Consider the following 15697-nt stretch of genomic DNA (forward strand, 5'->3'; position numbering starts at 1 on the left):
ATGCAAGGCAGGTCCTTATCAAAATGACCTTTACCTTAAGCTACCCAAGAAATAACTCCTGTACCCAATGACACCAATCAAACCCAGCCCCTACCACTCATATATTTGTCCAGTCTCTTCTTAAAGCTACCCAAGGTCCTAGCCTCTATCACCCCACTGGGAAGACTGTTCCATGCATCTACAACTCTGTTAGAAAACCAGTACTTACCTATGTCCTTTCTAAATCTAAATTTATCCAACTTAAATCCATTATTTCTGGTTCTTACCTGGTTCGACACCCTCAGTACTTTATTAATATCTCCCTTGTGGAAAAAGACACTTATGTACAGTTCAGGACATTTATTAAAGGAAACGTTTTGCCATGAGTGGCTTCTTCAGTCCTAATACAGAGAAAACTAAGAAAACGCATATATATAGTGGCAGGAGTCAGGTGAAGTGACGCGTGGGAAGAGGTGGTAGTAGTAGTAGTAGTGGAACTAAGGAGGTGAGGTTAGAGAGGGACCTCCTGACATCATGTAACAGCAGTTCCCAGGATGCTTGCAGAAATGATGACCGCAAAAACGCATGTGTTCATCATAGGGACGATGTTGGACACCTCATGAAATTCAATAAAGCTAAATTAGTGATTAAAGAAGACGACTTAAGATGGAGAAAATGCATTGAAGCTACACTAATCACTGTCAGTAGCACTATAAAGCAAAAATCCGGTAGTTACAGTACTTCAAAATTACTAATCAAAAGGATATTACCCATCCTGGGAACTGCTGTTACATGATGTCAGCAGGTCCCTTTCTAATCTCACCTCCTTAGTTCCACTACTACTACTACTACTACTACTACTACTACTACCACCTCTTCCCACGCGTCACTTCACCTGCCTCCTGCCACTATATATATGCGTTTTCTTAGTTTTCTCTGTACACTGTACGTATTAGGACCGAAGAAGCCACTCGTGGCGAAACGTTTCCTTTAATAAATGTCCTGAACTGTACATAAGTGTCTTTTTCCACATCTTGTCGGTATCACCATACCATTTCCTCAATATCTCCCTTGTTTATGCCCATCATCCACTTATACACTTCAATGATATCTCCCCTCATTCTACGCCTCTCCAGAGAGTGGAGATTTAACCCTTTGACTGTTTTGGTCGTATATATACGTCTTACGAGCCAGTGTTTCAGACGTATATATACTCAATAATTCTAGCGGCTTCAAATCAAGCGGAAGAAAGCTTGTAGGCCCACATGTGAGAGAATGGGTCTGTGTGGTCAGTGTGCACCACATAAAAAAAATCCTGCAGCACACAGTGCGTAATGAGAAAAAAAACTCTGATCGTTTTTTTGGATTAAAACGCCGACTTTGAGGTGTATTTTCATATAGGATTTATCGATGTATTTGCGTTTTCATGGTCTTAGGTGATAAAATGGAAAACATATTACAGAAATAGAGATGATTTTTATTACTTTGACGATGAAAACGACCTTGAAACTGAGCTCAAAGTAGCGGAAATGTTCGACTTTTACCAATGTTCAGGAGTAAACGAATCACACCACACGTCCAATACACGTCAACTGGGGAGTCTAATATTCTTTCACTAGTACACTGATATTATTTATACCATTTTTACAATAATGCAGTAGTCTGCATAACAGTAAATTTTGTATTTTTTTGTATGAATAAAAAATCAAAATAGAAAGCAATAATAATATAAGAGGGGCCTAGAGATGTGAGTAATGAACAGAGGATATGTAATTTTAGTGCCAAGAATGTCTATCTTGTTTATTCTGGACCCTATTTTGAAATTGGCATCTTTTTTAGTTTGCGTGAAATTGGCCAAATTGCCAATTTCTGACCACAATATTGGGTAGTCCAAATTGGTAAATGGGAGGTTTCTTGTACTCAGCAGATAGATAAAATGGAGTTCTAAAGAAATAGCTATGAGTTTGGTCAACTGGAACAACGGAATTGGCTGAAAATAGGGCTCAAAGTCAGCGAAATCGCTGATACGCATATGTCGCCGAGACCACTAACTTCGCGGGAGCGTAATTCCATGAGTTTTCGACCAAATCTCAAACTTTTGGTGTCATTACCATCGGAAAAAGATTCTCTATCATTTCATAAGAAAAAATTATTTATTTTTTTTTCCAAAAATTTAGCGACATAGAATGACAGTTTCAGAAAGGGGCCTGAAACAGTCAAAGGGTTAAGGCTTTAAGTCTATCTTCATACGGGAGGTTCCTTACACAGTAAATCATTTTAGTCATTCTTCTCTGTATGTTCTCTAATGAGCCTATATCCATCCTGTAGTAAGGGGACCAAAACTGAGCAGCATAATCTAAATGAGGCCTCACTAGTGATGTATAGAGCTGTAAAATAACTTTTGGACTTCTGTTACTTATACTTCTTGAGATACGGTGGAACCTCAAATATCAAACTTTCTTCGGTCCAGAAGTCTGTTCGAGTGTCTTTACCGAATGAATTTATTCCCATCAGGAATAATGTAAATTAGATTAGTTCATTTCAGACCCTTAAAAATACACTTATAAAAGCACTTACAAAAATACACTTACATAATTGGTTGTGTTGGGAGCAGTTCGATTTTTGAGGTTTCACTGTAAATCCAAATAAACTGTTGGCCTTGTTGTGCACACTAAGGCACTGCTGTCTTGGCTTTAGATTTCTGCTTACCATGACTCCCAAGTCTTTTTCACATTCTGTATGATCAAGCTCTACTTCACCTAGATTATAGCTTCGAGGGTTATTTTCATTACCAAGGGCAAGTACTTTACACTTATCCACATTGAACTTCATCTGCCATTTTTCAGACCAAGACATTAATTTGTTCAAATCGTCCTGGAGTTCATTGATATCCTCCTCAGAGTGAATTATAGGGCCTATCTTTGTATCATCACCAAACTTACCCATGTCACTTGTAATCCCTTCATCAAGGTCATTAATGTAGATTATGAACAAGAGAGGGCCTAAAACTGATCCTTGTGGAACACCACTAGTGACTAATCCCCATTCAGATTTCACTCCATTAATGGTAACTCTCTGCTTTCTATTCGTAGGCCATGCCTCTATCCATGCTAGAACTTTACCTCCTATACCATGAGCTGCCACTTTTCTTAAGAGTCTCTTGTGAGGTACTCTATCGAAGGCTTTACTAAAATCCAAATAAACAATATCATATTCCTTATCACTGTCAACTGCCTCAAATGTTCTATTGAAGAACGTCAGTAAGTTTGTCAGGCAGGAACGACCTCTCGTGAATCCATGCTGAGATTCATTTATCAAGTTATGCTCTTCAAGGTGACTTCTGATAATGTCAGCTATAATTGATTCTAATAACTTGCCCACTATAGATGTCAGGCTTATTGGACGGTAATTTGAAGGAACAGACTTATCCCCTGATTTGAATATAGGAACCACATTAGCCATCTTCCACAACTGTGGCACAGCACCGATAAGGATGGACGCATTAAACACACTCGTTAATGGCTGACTAAGCTCCATCTTGCATTCCTTAACCCTTTCAGGGTCCGTCCCGTAGATCTACGGCTTTACGTTCAGGGTCCAAACCGTAGATCTACGCCATGAGCTCAGCTCACTCTGATAAACTGTGAGTGGTACATTTGGGCCTAGATATGAGAGAATACATCTATGTGGTATGTGTGCACCACATAAAACAGATCCTGCAGCACACTGTGTATAATGAGAGAAAAAAAATGAAATCATGATTTTTCGATTAAAACAGCAACTTTGCAGTGTTTTTTCGTATGTTTTTTATAGTTGTATTTGCGATTTCTTGGTCTCATTTGATAGAACGGAAGACATATTACAGAAATAGAGATGATTTTGATTGGTTTTAGCACTGGAAATGGCTTGAAACTGAGCTCAAAGTAGCAGAAATGTTAAATTTTTGCCGATATTCAAGAGTAAACAAACGACCTCACACGTCTAATACACGTCAGCTGGTGGGTCTAATATACATTCACAAATATGGTGATGATATTTATACAATTATTACAGTATTGCATAACAGTAAATCTTCTAATTTTTGGTGTGAATAAAAATTCATTATGTGAATAAAAAATCAAAATGGAATTTATTTGTAAAGCCTCAAAACATAACTAATGAACAGAGGAAATGTTAGTTTAGTGCCAGGAATGCCTACATTATTCATTCTGGACCCTATTTTGAAATTGGAATATTTTGAACTTTGTGTTAAATTGGCCAAATTAACAATTTCCGATCACTTTATTTTGTAGTTGAAACAGTTGACTTGGCGATTTCTTGTGCTCAATCGATAGAATAGAAGTAATACTAGTGAAATAGCTAAGAATTTGGTTGATTGGAATAATGTAATTGGCCTAAAATGGGAGTCAAAGTCGGCAAAATCGCCGATTCGTAAATATCGCTGACACATCAAAATTCGCGAGAGCATAATTTCGTCAATTTTCCACCAAATTTTGTACTTTTTGTTTTATTACCTTCACAAAAAGATTCTCTACGATTTCATAAGAAAAAATAACAAATTTTTTTTTTTTAAATTCTGGGACACTGGTGCGTGACTCCAGATTTGGGCCTTGGACCCTGAAAGGGTTAAGTACCCTGGAAAACAGCTCATCGGGTCCTGGGGACTTATTTTGCTTCAGTTTGTCTATCTGTTTAATAACCATGTCCCTCGTGACAGTAATATTAATTAATTCAAATTCATCAGGAACTAAAAATTGTTAATTACTGGAATCTCATTTACATCTTTCTGTGTAAAAACTGACGAAAAATAGTCATTAAATGAGGAACACATTTCCAGTTCATTATCCGTCAGCTGTCCATTCCCAATTTTCAGAGGTCCTACTTTTTCCTTCACCTTCGTCCTATACACTTGAAAGAACCCCTTTGGATTAGTCTTTGATTCATTAGCAACTCTAATTTCATAGTCACATTTAGCCTTTCTAATCCCCTTTTTTACTTCTCTTTTAAGCTGAACATATTGGTCAGTAAGGTTAACCTCTCCTCTTCTGATGCGCCTATAAATTCCCCTTTTCTCCCCTAATAGATGCTTTAGCCTCCTGTTAACCCATTTGGGATTGTTATTATTAGACCTAATTTCTCTCTGGGGAATGTATATACAGTGGACCCCCAGTTCCCGATGCTATTGGTATCCGATAAATCCTGTAACCGATGCATTTGATCGAAAAAAATTTGGCTCGCTTCCCGATACAAAACCCGGTATGCGATACGATTCGTACGAGACGTGTCCAGTGTTTACAAGCCAGCCAGTGTGCGCGCATCTAAGGATACATTCGGTACATTCTATATTATCCATATTATCACTCTTTTTGGTGCTTGTTTCTGCAAAATAAGTCACCATGGGCCCCAAGAAAGCTTCTAGTGCCAACCCTTCGAGACCAAGGGTGCTAATGACTATTGAAATGAAGAAAGAGATAATTGCAAAGTATGAAAGTGGAGTGCGTGTATTGGAGCTGGTCAGGTTGTATAGTAAACCCCAATGAACCATCTCTTCTATAGTGAGCAGGAAAACGGCAATCAAGGAAGCTGTTCTTGCAAAAGGTGCAACTGTGATTACGAAACAGCGACCACAAGTGTTAGAAAATGTTGAGAGACTGTTATTGGTGTGGATAAATGAAAAACAGTTAGGAGGAGATAGCATCTTCCAAGCGATCATTTGTGAAAAGGCTAGGCAGTTGCATGACGATTTGGTAAAGAAATTGCCTGCAACTAGTGGTGATGTGAGTGAATTTAAGGCCAGCAAAGGTTGGTTTGAAAGATTTAAGAATCGTAGTGGCATACATAGTGTGATTAAATAACAAAAAAGGCACAATACCATGACTGGAACGATACACAAATAACCCGCACATAAAATAGAGAAGCTTGCGACGACGCTTCGGTCTGACTTGGACCATTGACAAAGTCACACTAACCAGAAGTGGAGCAGGACGGCTATATATAGGCAGGAAGAGGTGGTGGTGGTAGTAGTAGTAGTAGTAGTAGTAGTACAAGAATGGTATACAATACCGACAAGATGAAATTAAGACACATGCGCAACACCCGGGCATCCCTATCGTAAACGTTTCGCCATCCAGCCAGCCACTGGATGGCGAAACGTTCACAACAAAGAGAACCAGATGCCGCACATGTGTCTTAATTTCATCAGTAGTTGTAGTAGTAGTAGTAGTAGTAGAAGAGGTAGTAGTAGTGGTAGAAGTGGGAAATAAGGAGGACGAGCCAGTCAAATACAAAGGAAGGGGAGCACTGCAAGAGAGCTAGGTGCCCACTGAGGGAGAGCAAGCGCACAGAGGTGCGTGAAAGGGGAAGTGGTGAAATAAATGAAGAAGGAACAGAAACATGAGACAGAAGAGAGAAAGACAACCCAGAGGAGAAAAGGAAAGAGGAAAGGGGAAGAGGGAGAAGAAGAAAAAAAAAAAAAAATGAGGAGTCAGGTTAAGTCACGGGTGTTCCCTGACTCCTCATTTTTTTTTTTTTCTTTTTTCTTTTTCTTTTTCTTCTTCTCCCTCTTCCCCTTTCCTCTTTCCTTTTCTCCTCTGGGTTGTCTTTCTCTCTTCTGTCTTGTGTTTCTGTTCCTTCTTCATTTATTTCACCACTTCCCCTTTCACGCACCTCTGTGCGCTTGCTCTCCCTCAGTGGGCACCTAGCTCTCTTGCAGTGCTCCCCTTCCTTTGTATTTGACTGGCTCGTCCTCCTTATTTCCCACTTCTACCACTACTACTACCTCTTCTACTACTACTACTACTGCAATTACTGATGAAATTAAGACACATGTGCGGCGTCTGGTTGTCTTTGTTGTGGACGTTTCGCCATCCAGTGGCTGGCTGGATGGCGAAACGTCTACGATAGGGATGACCGGGTGTTGCGCATGTGTCTTAATTTCATCTTGTTGGTATTATATACCATTCTTGTACTACTACTACCACCACCACCTCTTCCTGCCTATATATAGCCGTCCTGCTCCACTTCTGGTTAGTGTGACTTTGTCAATGGTCCAAGTCAGACCGAAACGTCGTCGTAAGCTTCTCTCTTTTATGTGCGGGTTATTTGTGCATAGTGCGATTAGGCATGGTGAGGCTGCCAGTTCAGACCACAAAGTGGCTGAAAAATATGTGCATGAATTCAAGGAGTACATAGAGGCTGAAGGATTGAAACCTGAACAAGTGTTTAATTGTGACAAAACAGGCCTGTTTTGGAAGAAATTGCCAAGCAGGACCTACATTACTCAGGAGGAAAAGCTACCTCAAGTCCTAATGGAGGGGGATTCCCCTTCTAAACAATAGGTTCAACACACTCCCTTCCTCCCATCCCATCAATCATCACCAGATCTTCATTAAAGGTAAGTGTCAATTATTCTATTGTTATTATTCTATTGTTATTGTTGTTACTGTAATTATTCTATTGCATTAAACTTAATATTTCATGTGGTAAAAGTTTTTTTTTCATACTTTTGGGTGTCTTGCACAGATTAATTTGATTTCCATTATTTCTTATGGGGAAAATTGATTCACTTTCCGATAATTTTGGTTTACGATGAGCTCTCAGGAACGGATTAATATCGCAAACCGGGGGTCCACTGTACTCTGGGCACAGTGTACATTATTAAGAAAACAATCATAAAAGCAGATCCCTTCATAATCATAAGCATGATCATCGTCAATAAAATCATTAGCTAGATAATCCCAATCAAGATTAGACAGGTGTTCCCTAAGTCCATTATAATCGGCAGAACGAAAATCAGGGATTTTTACTGTATTATCATTATTCTTGCATTCCCAGTTAATGCTAAAAGTAATGGATTTGTGATCACTTGCGCCAAGCTGTTCAGTGATCTCCAGATTATTTACAAGTGTTTCCTTATTTGACAAGACTAGGTCTAGCAAATAATTACCCCTGGTAGGCTCTGTTATGCACTGCTTCAGAAAACAGTCCTAACTGTTTCCATAAAGTCACTGGACTCTAGATTACCTGTCAAAGAATTCCAGTCAATTTGACTAAAATTAAAGTCCCCTACTATGGCTATGTTATTGTGTCTAGAAGCCCTAACAATTTCGTCCCAAAGAAGTCTCCTTCTATCGTGATCCAAGCCAGGAGGTCGGTATATTACACCTAGAATTAGTTTTTCTTGACCCTCTACAAACTCTACCCAAACAGACTCTGTTACTGTTCCATCTATTTTTATACCTGTTTTTATGCAACAATTAATATTTTCTCGAACATATAATGCAACTCCTCCTCCCTCCCCATTACATCTATCCACACGGAACAACTTAAACCCTTGAATATTACACTCAGCAATCATATCCCGACTCTTTAAATCATACCAAGTTTCAGTTAATGCAATGATATCAAAGTTCCCAGCACATGCTACCAAACGTAGTTTGGTAGCATGTGCTGTTTACTAAAACTGGCACATATTCACTTTAAGGCGTATACAATTAAGATAATTGTTAGCTAATGTCTCGCTGACTTCCAGTGAGATTAATATATTGGAAGTTGAATTTGAGAACAATTCTACAACATGCTTATTAGTCTATATTATTTGCTTCTTGATTCCCTTAAACATTGTTTTAATTAACATTTGAATTAAAGTCTCCTACTATAATTGCAGATCTGGTAGATCTGTTTGTGACTTGAAAAAGCCCACTGTGTGGGTGAAACGTTGTCAATAAAGGATCACTAAAAGTGAATACAGGAAAGAGTAAGGTTATGAGGATAACAAAAAGATTAGGTGATGAAAGATTGGATATCAGACTGGAGGGAGAGAGTATGGAGGAGGTGAATGTATTCAGATATTTGGGAGTGGACGTGTCAGCGGATGGATCTATGAAAGATGAGGTGAATCAAAGAATTGATGAGGGGAAAAGGGTGAGTGGTGCACTTAGGAGTCTGTGGAGACAAAGAACTTTGTCCTTGGAGGCAAAGAGGGGAATGTATGAGAGTATAGTTTTACAACGCTCTTATATGGGTGTGAAGCATGGGTGATGAATGTTGCAGCGAGGAGAAGGCTGGAGGCAGTGGAGATGTCATGTCTGAGGGCAATGTGTGGTGTGAATATAATGCAGAGAATTCGTAGTTTGGAAGTTAGGAGGAGGTGCGGGATTACCAAAACTGTTGTCCAGAGGGCTGAGGAAGGGTTGTTGTGGTGGTTCGGCCATGTAGAGAGAATGGAGCGAAACAGAATGACTTCAAGAGTGTATCAGTCTGTACTGGAAGGAAGGCGGGGTAGGGGTCGGCCTAGGAAAGGTTGGAGGGAGGGGGTAAAGGAGGTTTTGTGTGCGAGGGGCTTGGACTTCCAGCGGGCATGCGTGAGTGCGTTTGAAAGGAGTGAATGGAGACAAATGGTTTTAAATACTTGACATGCTGTTGGAGTGTGAGTGAAGTAACATTTATGAAGGGATTCGGGGAAACCGGTAGGCCAGACTTGAGTCCTGGAGATGGGAAGTACAGTGCCTGCACTCTGAAGGAGGGGTGTTAATGTTGCAGTTTAAAAACTGTAGTGTAAAGCACCCTTCTGGCAAGACAGTGATGGAGTGAATGATGGGGAAAGTTTTTCTTTTTCGGGCCACCCTGCCTTGGTGAGAATCGGCCAGTGTGTTAATAATAAAAAAAAATAATTGCATTGTTACTGGTTCATCATGCAAAATTCTTGTCATTTCCTACTTTTTTTTTAACATGTCGATTGTTTCCCACTGAAGCAAGGTGACCCAAAAATAAAGAAAAAAAACAAAAAAGAAAAGAAAAAACTTTCATCATCATTCAATACTTTCACCATCACTCATACATAATCACTGTCTTTGCAGAAGCACCCAGATACAACAGATTAAATGTCCCTCCAAACTGCCAATATCCAAAACTCCTCCTTTAAAGTGCAGGCATTGTACTTCCCATTTCCAGGACTCAAGTCCGGCTAACTGGTTTCCCTGAATCCCTTCACAAAATATTACCCTGCTCACGCTCCAACAGCTCGTCAGGTCCCAAAATCCATTTGTCTCCATTCACTCTTATCTAACTTGCTCACACATGCCTGCTTAATGTCCAAGCCCCTTGCATACAAAACTTTTTTTTACCTCCTCCCTCCATCCTTTCCTAAGACAACCCCTACCCCTCCTCCCCTCCACTACAGATTTATACACCCTCCAAGTCATCCTATTTTGCTCCATCCTGTCTTAATGACCAAACCACCTCAATAACCCCTCTTCAGCCCTCTGGAACATTTGCCCTGATCATAACAGCATATCAACCTTTCCAAGTAATTAATGGGTTCCAAAGTATCAATGTCATTATAAAATATCCTAAATGACATGAGGATTTTATCAACTTCTGGCTTTTATAATATGTTGTTCTCTATTAACCCTTTGAGTGTCGAGACCCCTGCTTGCAAACTTGCTCACAGTGTTGAGGAATTTAAAAAAAAAAAAATCTTTTTTTTTTTTTTTATGAAATGATAGAGAACGTTTTTCCTTGGTAATGAAACCAAAAGTTTGAAATTTCATGGAAAACTCAGGGAATTATGCTCTCGCAAACTTAGCGGTCTCAGCAATATTTACACATAGGTGATTTCACGTACTTTGAGCCCTATTTTGGGCCAATTCTTTTGCTCCTTTCAACCAAAGCTCATAGCTATTTCACTAGACCTCCTTTTATTCTATTGATTGAGTACAAGAAACTGCTCATTTACCTATTTCAACTTCACAAAAAAGTGATCAGAAATTACTAATTTGATCAATTTCACACAAAATTCAAGAAAGGCCAGTTTCAAAGTAGGGGCCAGAATAAACAATGCAGACATTCCTGGCACTAAAATAACATTTTTCTTTGTTCATAAGTCACATCTCCAGGCCCCTTTTATATGCATTACTCTTGCTTTTCATTTTGAATTTTTAGTCACACAAAAAATAGATGATTTGCTGTTATTCATACTACTGCATAATTGTAATAATTGTATAAATAATATCAGTGTATTCATGAATCCATATTAAACCCACCAGCTGACGTCTATTGGATGCATGACATGATTGGTTGACTCTTCAACATCGTCAAAAATCGAACATTTCCATTACTTTGAGCTCAATTTCAGGCTACTTTTGTTCAGTAAACCATTCAAAATAACTTCTATTTCTACAATATATCTGCCATTCTATCAAATGAGATCAAGGAAATGAGAATACAACCATAAATACCACATGAAAATACACCGCAAAGTCACTGTTTTAAACCAAAAACACGGTCACAGTTTTTTTAATTATATTAAATAACCCAAAGAAAATTATTGATGAAAAATTATGCTTTCATTAAAATCTTGTTACTACCTCCATTAACCATAAAAATACTTATCTGGATGAAAATATGCTAAATGTACAATCCTTAGTTTTCAACAGTGCATATGATCAAATACAAAAAAGTAAATAAAGACATGACTGCAGTAAATTCCCTTATTAGTACAACTTTTCAACTAACAATGGGCTTTTTCAAGTACATAACAGACATAAGATATACCTAATAGCCTAAATAGTCCACAGGGAGTGACACAGCTTGTTCAGGTGCCTCGTGCTTCAGTGTGACACCTGGACAAGTGAACTCACTCAGTATGGATTATTTAAGCCACTGCACCTCATGTCTGTTATGTACTTAAAAGAGCCCAATGTTAGCTGAAAAATTTTACAAATAAAGGAATTCACTACAATCATGCCTTTATTTTTAATCAACTTCTGACAGCTTACCATTATATTTTATTTTATTAACACATCGGCAATCTCCCACCAAGGCAAGGTGGCCCAAAAAAGAAAAACTTTCATCATCATTCACTCCATCACTGTCTTGCCAGAGGTGCGCTTACACTACAGTTATAAAACTGCAACATTAACACCCCTCCAAGCCCCTTGCACACAAAACCTCATTTACCCCCTCCCTCCAACCTTTCCTAGGCCGACCCCTACCCTGCCTTCCCTCCGCTACAGATTTATACACTCTCAAAATCATTCTATTTTGTTCCCTCCTCTCTACATGTCCAAACCACCTCAACAACCCCTCCTCAGCCCTCTCAATAATAATCCCTCACCTCCTCCCAATTTCCAAACTACGAATTCTCTGCATTATACTCACATCACGCATTGCCCTGACATGACATCTCCACTGCCTCCAGCCTTCTCCTTGTTGCAACATTCACCACCTATGCTTCACACCCATATAAGAGCATTGGTATAACTATACTCTCATACATTCCCCTCTGACTCCATCAAATACGATGAGATTAATACATGCTTTAGATGATGGAAAAATGCACTAAAACTTCTCATTAGCTGGCATTTATAAGTGCATTCCCCATTGCAGTGTATATAAAATTGAGTTAAATAAAATATTAAAATTATGCGATGAAAGTAATCGACAACATCAAATGGTTTAAAAATACAGTACCAGTAATCCATTAAGTGCTAACAATTTTTGGGGTTTATGGGCTTTTCCTGCCACATTCTCAATTAAAACTTGTATAGGAAAAAATAAAATTGAAATTAGAAAACTTTTATTAAAGCATTAACATGTCCATTGAACTGGTTACAACTGAAGCCATATGTCACATTAAGCAAAGCTAAACCAGTGTGAATATATTTAAGATAGTACAGAAGCAAAACTTTCCTTACACACACAACACAAGCCATTAAGAAGCACAAATTAAAAAAAAAAAAAAGGATTAGGAAAAAAAAAAACGATGAAAACTAGATTTGTAATTTAACAAAAAAATGATACCAATTCCCATGAAGTCATGAAAGTTGAACCAAAAGAAAAGTTTTAATACAAAATGTGTCACAACTATGCCAATGTGGAATATTGCTATGTAATAAAACAGAAACATTTAAAAAATAGCTATTTTTAATAAAAGAGTAAATACAGTAAATGCATATCAAATAGTTGTTTTTATAATAATGTATAGCAGTTTTCCCTCCAAGCATTAGATTATTCTAGCTGCATAACCCAAAAACCCATGCCAAGTTATGTCAAGAAAAATTAAATTAAAGATTTGTCCATGTTTAATATACTGTCCTTGTTTATTTCTTGCATACCTATGGCAATGTGACTCCTTTTGTTCTTTGTGTTGTTCATCTGCACATTACAGCTGCACTAAAATATCAATACTGCACATACAAAATGAAACTGAAGGAAAGATGGTTCCATAGTATTTTGAGTCAGTAAAATTTTAAGAATAATTATAGTAATGTGAATTACTGTACCACCTTTAAACACTATGTAAAATTAGGAAAAAATCAAAACTGCTTTTCATAACCTGAGTTATCCAGTACATAATATAAATACCTTCATACTACTGTATTAAAAATGCTTGGCTGCATGCCACAGAAAGCAGTGATTTTCAAAATTTCTTAATGAGGTCAAAAAAAGGACCATATTTAAAACCTGTTATACATTACAAAGATATTACATGCAAAATAAAGTACAAAATTAATTGTAATAAATGATATGTGCATTATTAAAGCGCACAGATGTAATTTAGTATAGTTGTAAATATTACAGAAAACTTAAATTAGTCTTTTCATCTAGGCTGTTGGGAATACAGCATTCCGAAAATGACTGCAATGATTACAGTACTCTATCAACATTCTACACTGGTAAGTATATTTTAAATGTGGTTAACAACCTTTTGCCCTATATGTACACATGTATTTTGATAAATATGTACAGTAAATAAAATTATGTACTGTAGAGTATAAAGAGACAACAGGAAATAGTAGCAGTCTTATCAGTTACAGCATCCTTTGTACAAAACAGATAAGACCCCAAGCCATAGAGAAAAGGCACAAAATATATTCTAGATAGCATGCAATACTACATTATTAGTGATCATAAAGATTATCTAACTGACTTGAAATGCTGTTATAATGGGTGACATACTAGTTAAACACATGCATTGGTACAACAGACATAGTCCACTGCCCTCACCCAACCTTCTTGCTTCACACACTCCCCCCCCCCACATAATTCATTATTTTCTCTAGGTTATTAATTTATCAAATGTATTAATCTTTTATATGTGGTAGTCCAGCATAGGTATGGTACGATGGGTTCCTATTTACACCTACCATCCGACTTACGACCGAGTTCAGTTTTGAGAAACCGGTCGTAAGTCAAAATGGTCGTAAGTCGAACTTTACTACTGAATATCAACAAAACATTTTTGTAATGACTTTATTTTATTGTTTTATTTTGGTATTTCATGTTTTACTTTACTTTTTATGCTGTAAGTGCTGTATTTTATACTGTAAGGTTTAGGATAAACACTGTGTACAACACAAATAGCTGTTTATTTCCCAGAAATTTGGCAGAAAAAACACGGTCGTAAGTCGAGTGGTCGTAAGTTGAGCAGGTCGTAAGTCGGATGGTAGGTGTATTTGGTACAATTTGGCCAAGAATTGTGGATTTTTAATTTATGAATATTGAAGTGAAGTGATGTAATGGAGCATTGCATCAGGCCTACTGGTCCATGCTAGACAGGTCTAACTTTACCAACCACACTCAATCATGCACCTACTTTGTATTTTTTGATTAACACATCGGCAGTCTCCCACCAAGGCAGGGTAGCCCGAAAAAGAAAATCTTTCACCATCATTCACTCCATCACTGTCTTGCCAGAGGCTCACTTACACTAGTTATAAAACTGCAACATTAACACCCCTCCTTCAGAGTGCATTATTATTATTATAATCAAGGGGGAAGCGCTAAACCCGGAGGATTATACAGCGCCTGGGGGGGGGATGTGGAAGGCATTCAGGCTTAATTCGGGGAACTGGAGCACAGATCCAATTCCCTAAATCAAGAGCCCCTCACCAACATCAAGGAACCTTCCTTGAGGGGCCCCTTCAGAGTGCAGACACTGTACTTCCCATCTCCAGGACTCAAGTCCAGCCTGCCGGTTTCCCTGAATCCCTTCATAAATGTTACCTTGCTCACACTCCAACAGCATGTCAAGTCCTAAAAACCATTTGTCTCCATTCGCTCCTATTCAACACGCTCACGCATGCTTGCTGGAAGACCAAGCCCCTCACACACAAAACCTCCTTTACCCTCTCCCTCCAACCTTTCCTAGGCCAACCCATACCCCACCTTCCCTCCACTACAGATTTATACACTCTTGAAGTCATTCTATTTCCTTCCATCCTCCTGTTCAACCTATTTTTAAAATTATCCAACATACTCACTTCATAAATGCTAGTCTGGTTTTATTCTACTCAAATCAAAAACTATTGCCACACCAGCATTTTCTATAACCTTTCTAAATTTAAATTTGTATAACTTGAATCCACTCATACAAGTCTTGTCTTGGATACATACTTTCAACATGTTATTTGATTATATGTTACGTTAATGGTTCTGGGATTACAGTCTCTTCTTCCCTGGCCCAGTCTCAGGCCAGGCCTCTAATACAAGAGAATATTACCAGGTTAAGAACTACAGTATTGCAAAACACAGGAAAATATAGCTGAGCTTATGTTGAATGTAAGAAGAAATATGTAAGATTTACCTATCCTCTTTCATTTCCATGAGACAGAATGAAAACACCAGCAATCCTGCCATAGTACAAAACATTTTACAGGCTTCCATTTTAAATCTGTATGAAAGGAAGATACTACTTTCCTAGGTGGTTACTGTTTAC

General features: G+C 38.1%; 1 protein-coding gene across 4 annotated transcripts in view; it reads right to left on the reverse strand.

Annotated features, from left to right (window-relative positions):
* The window catches only part of Hmt-1 (ABC transporter ATP-binding protein/permease Hmt-1), a 284462-nt gene that overhangs the window by 231587 nt on the left and 37178 nt on the right, over positions 1 to 15697 (reverse strand). The window lies entirely within an intron of this gene.

This window comes from Cherax quadricarinatus, chromosome 63 (genome assembly GCF_038502225.1).
Source record: "Cherax quadricarinatus isolate ZL_2023a chromosome 63, ASM3850222v1, whole genome shotgun sequence".
Taxonomy (NCBI): domain Eukaryota; kingdom Metazoa; phylum Arthropoda; class Malacostraca; order Decapoda; family Parastacidae; genus Cherax; species Cherax quadricarinatus.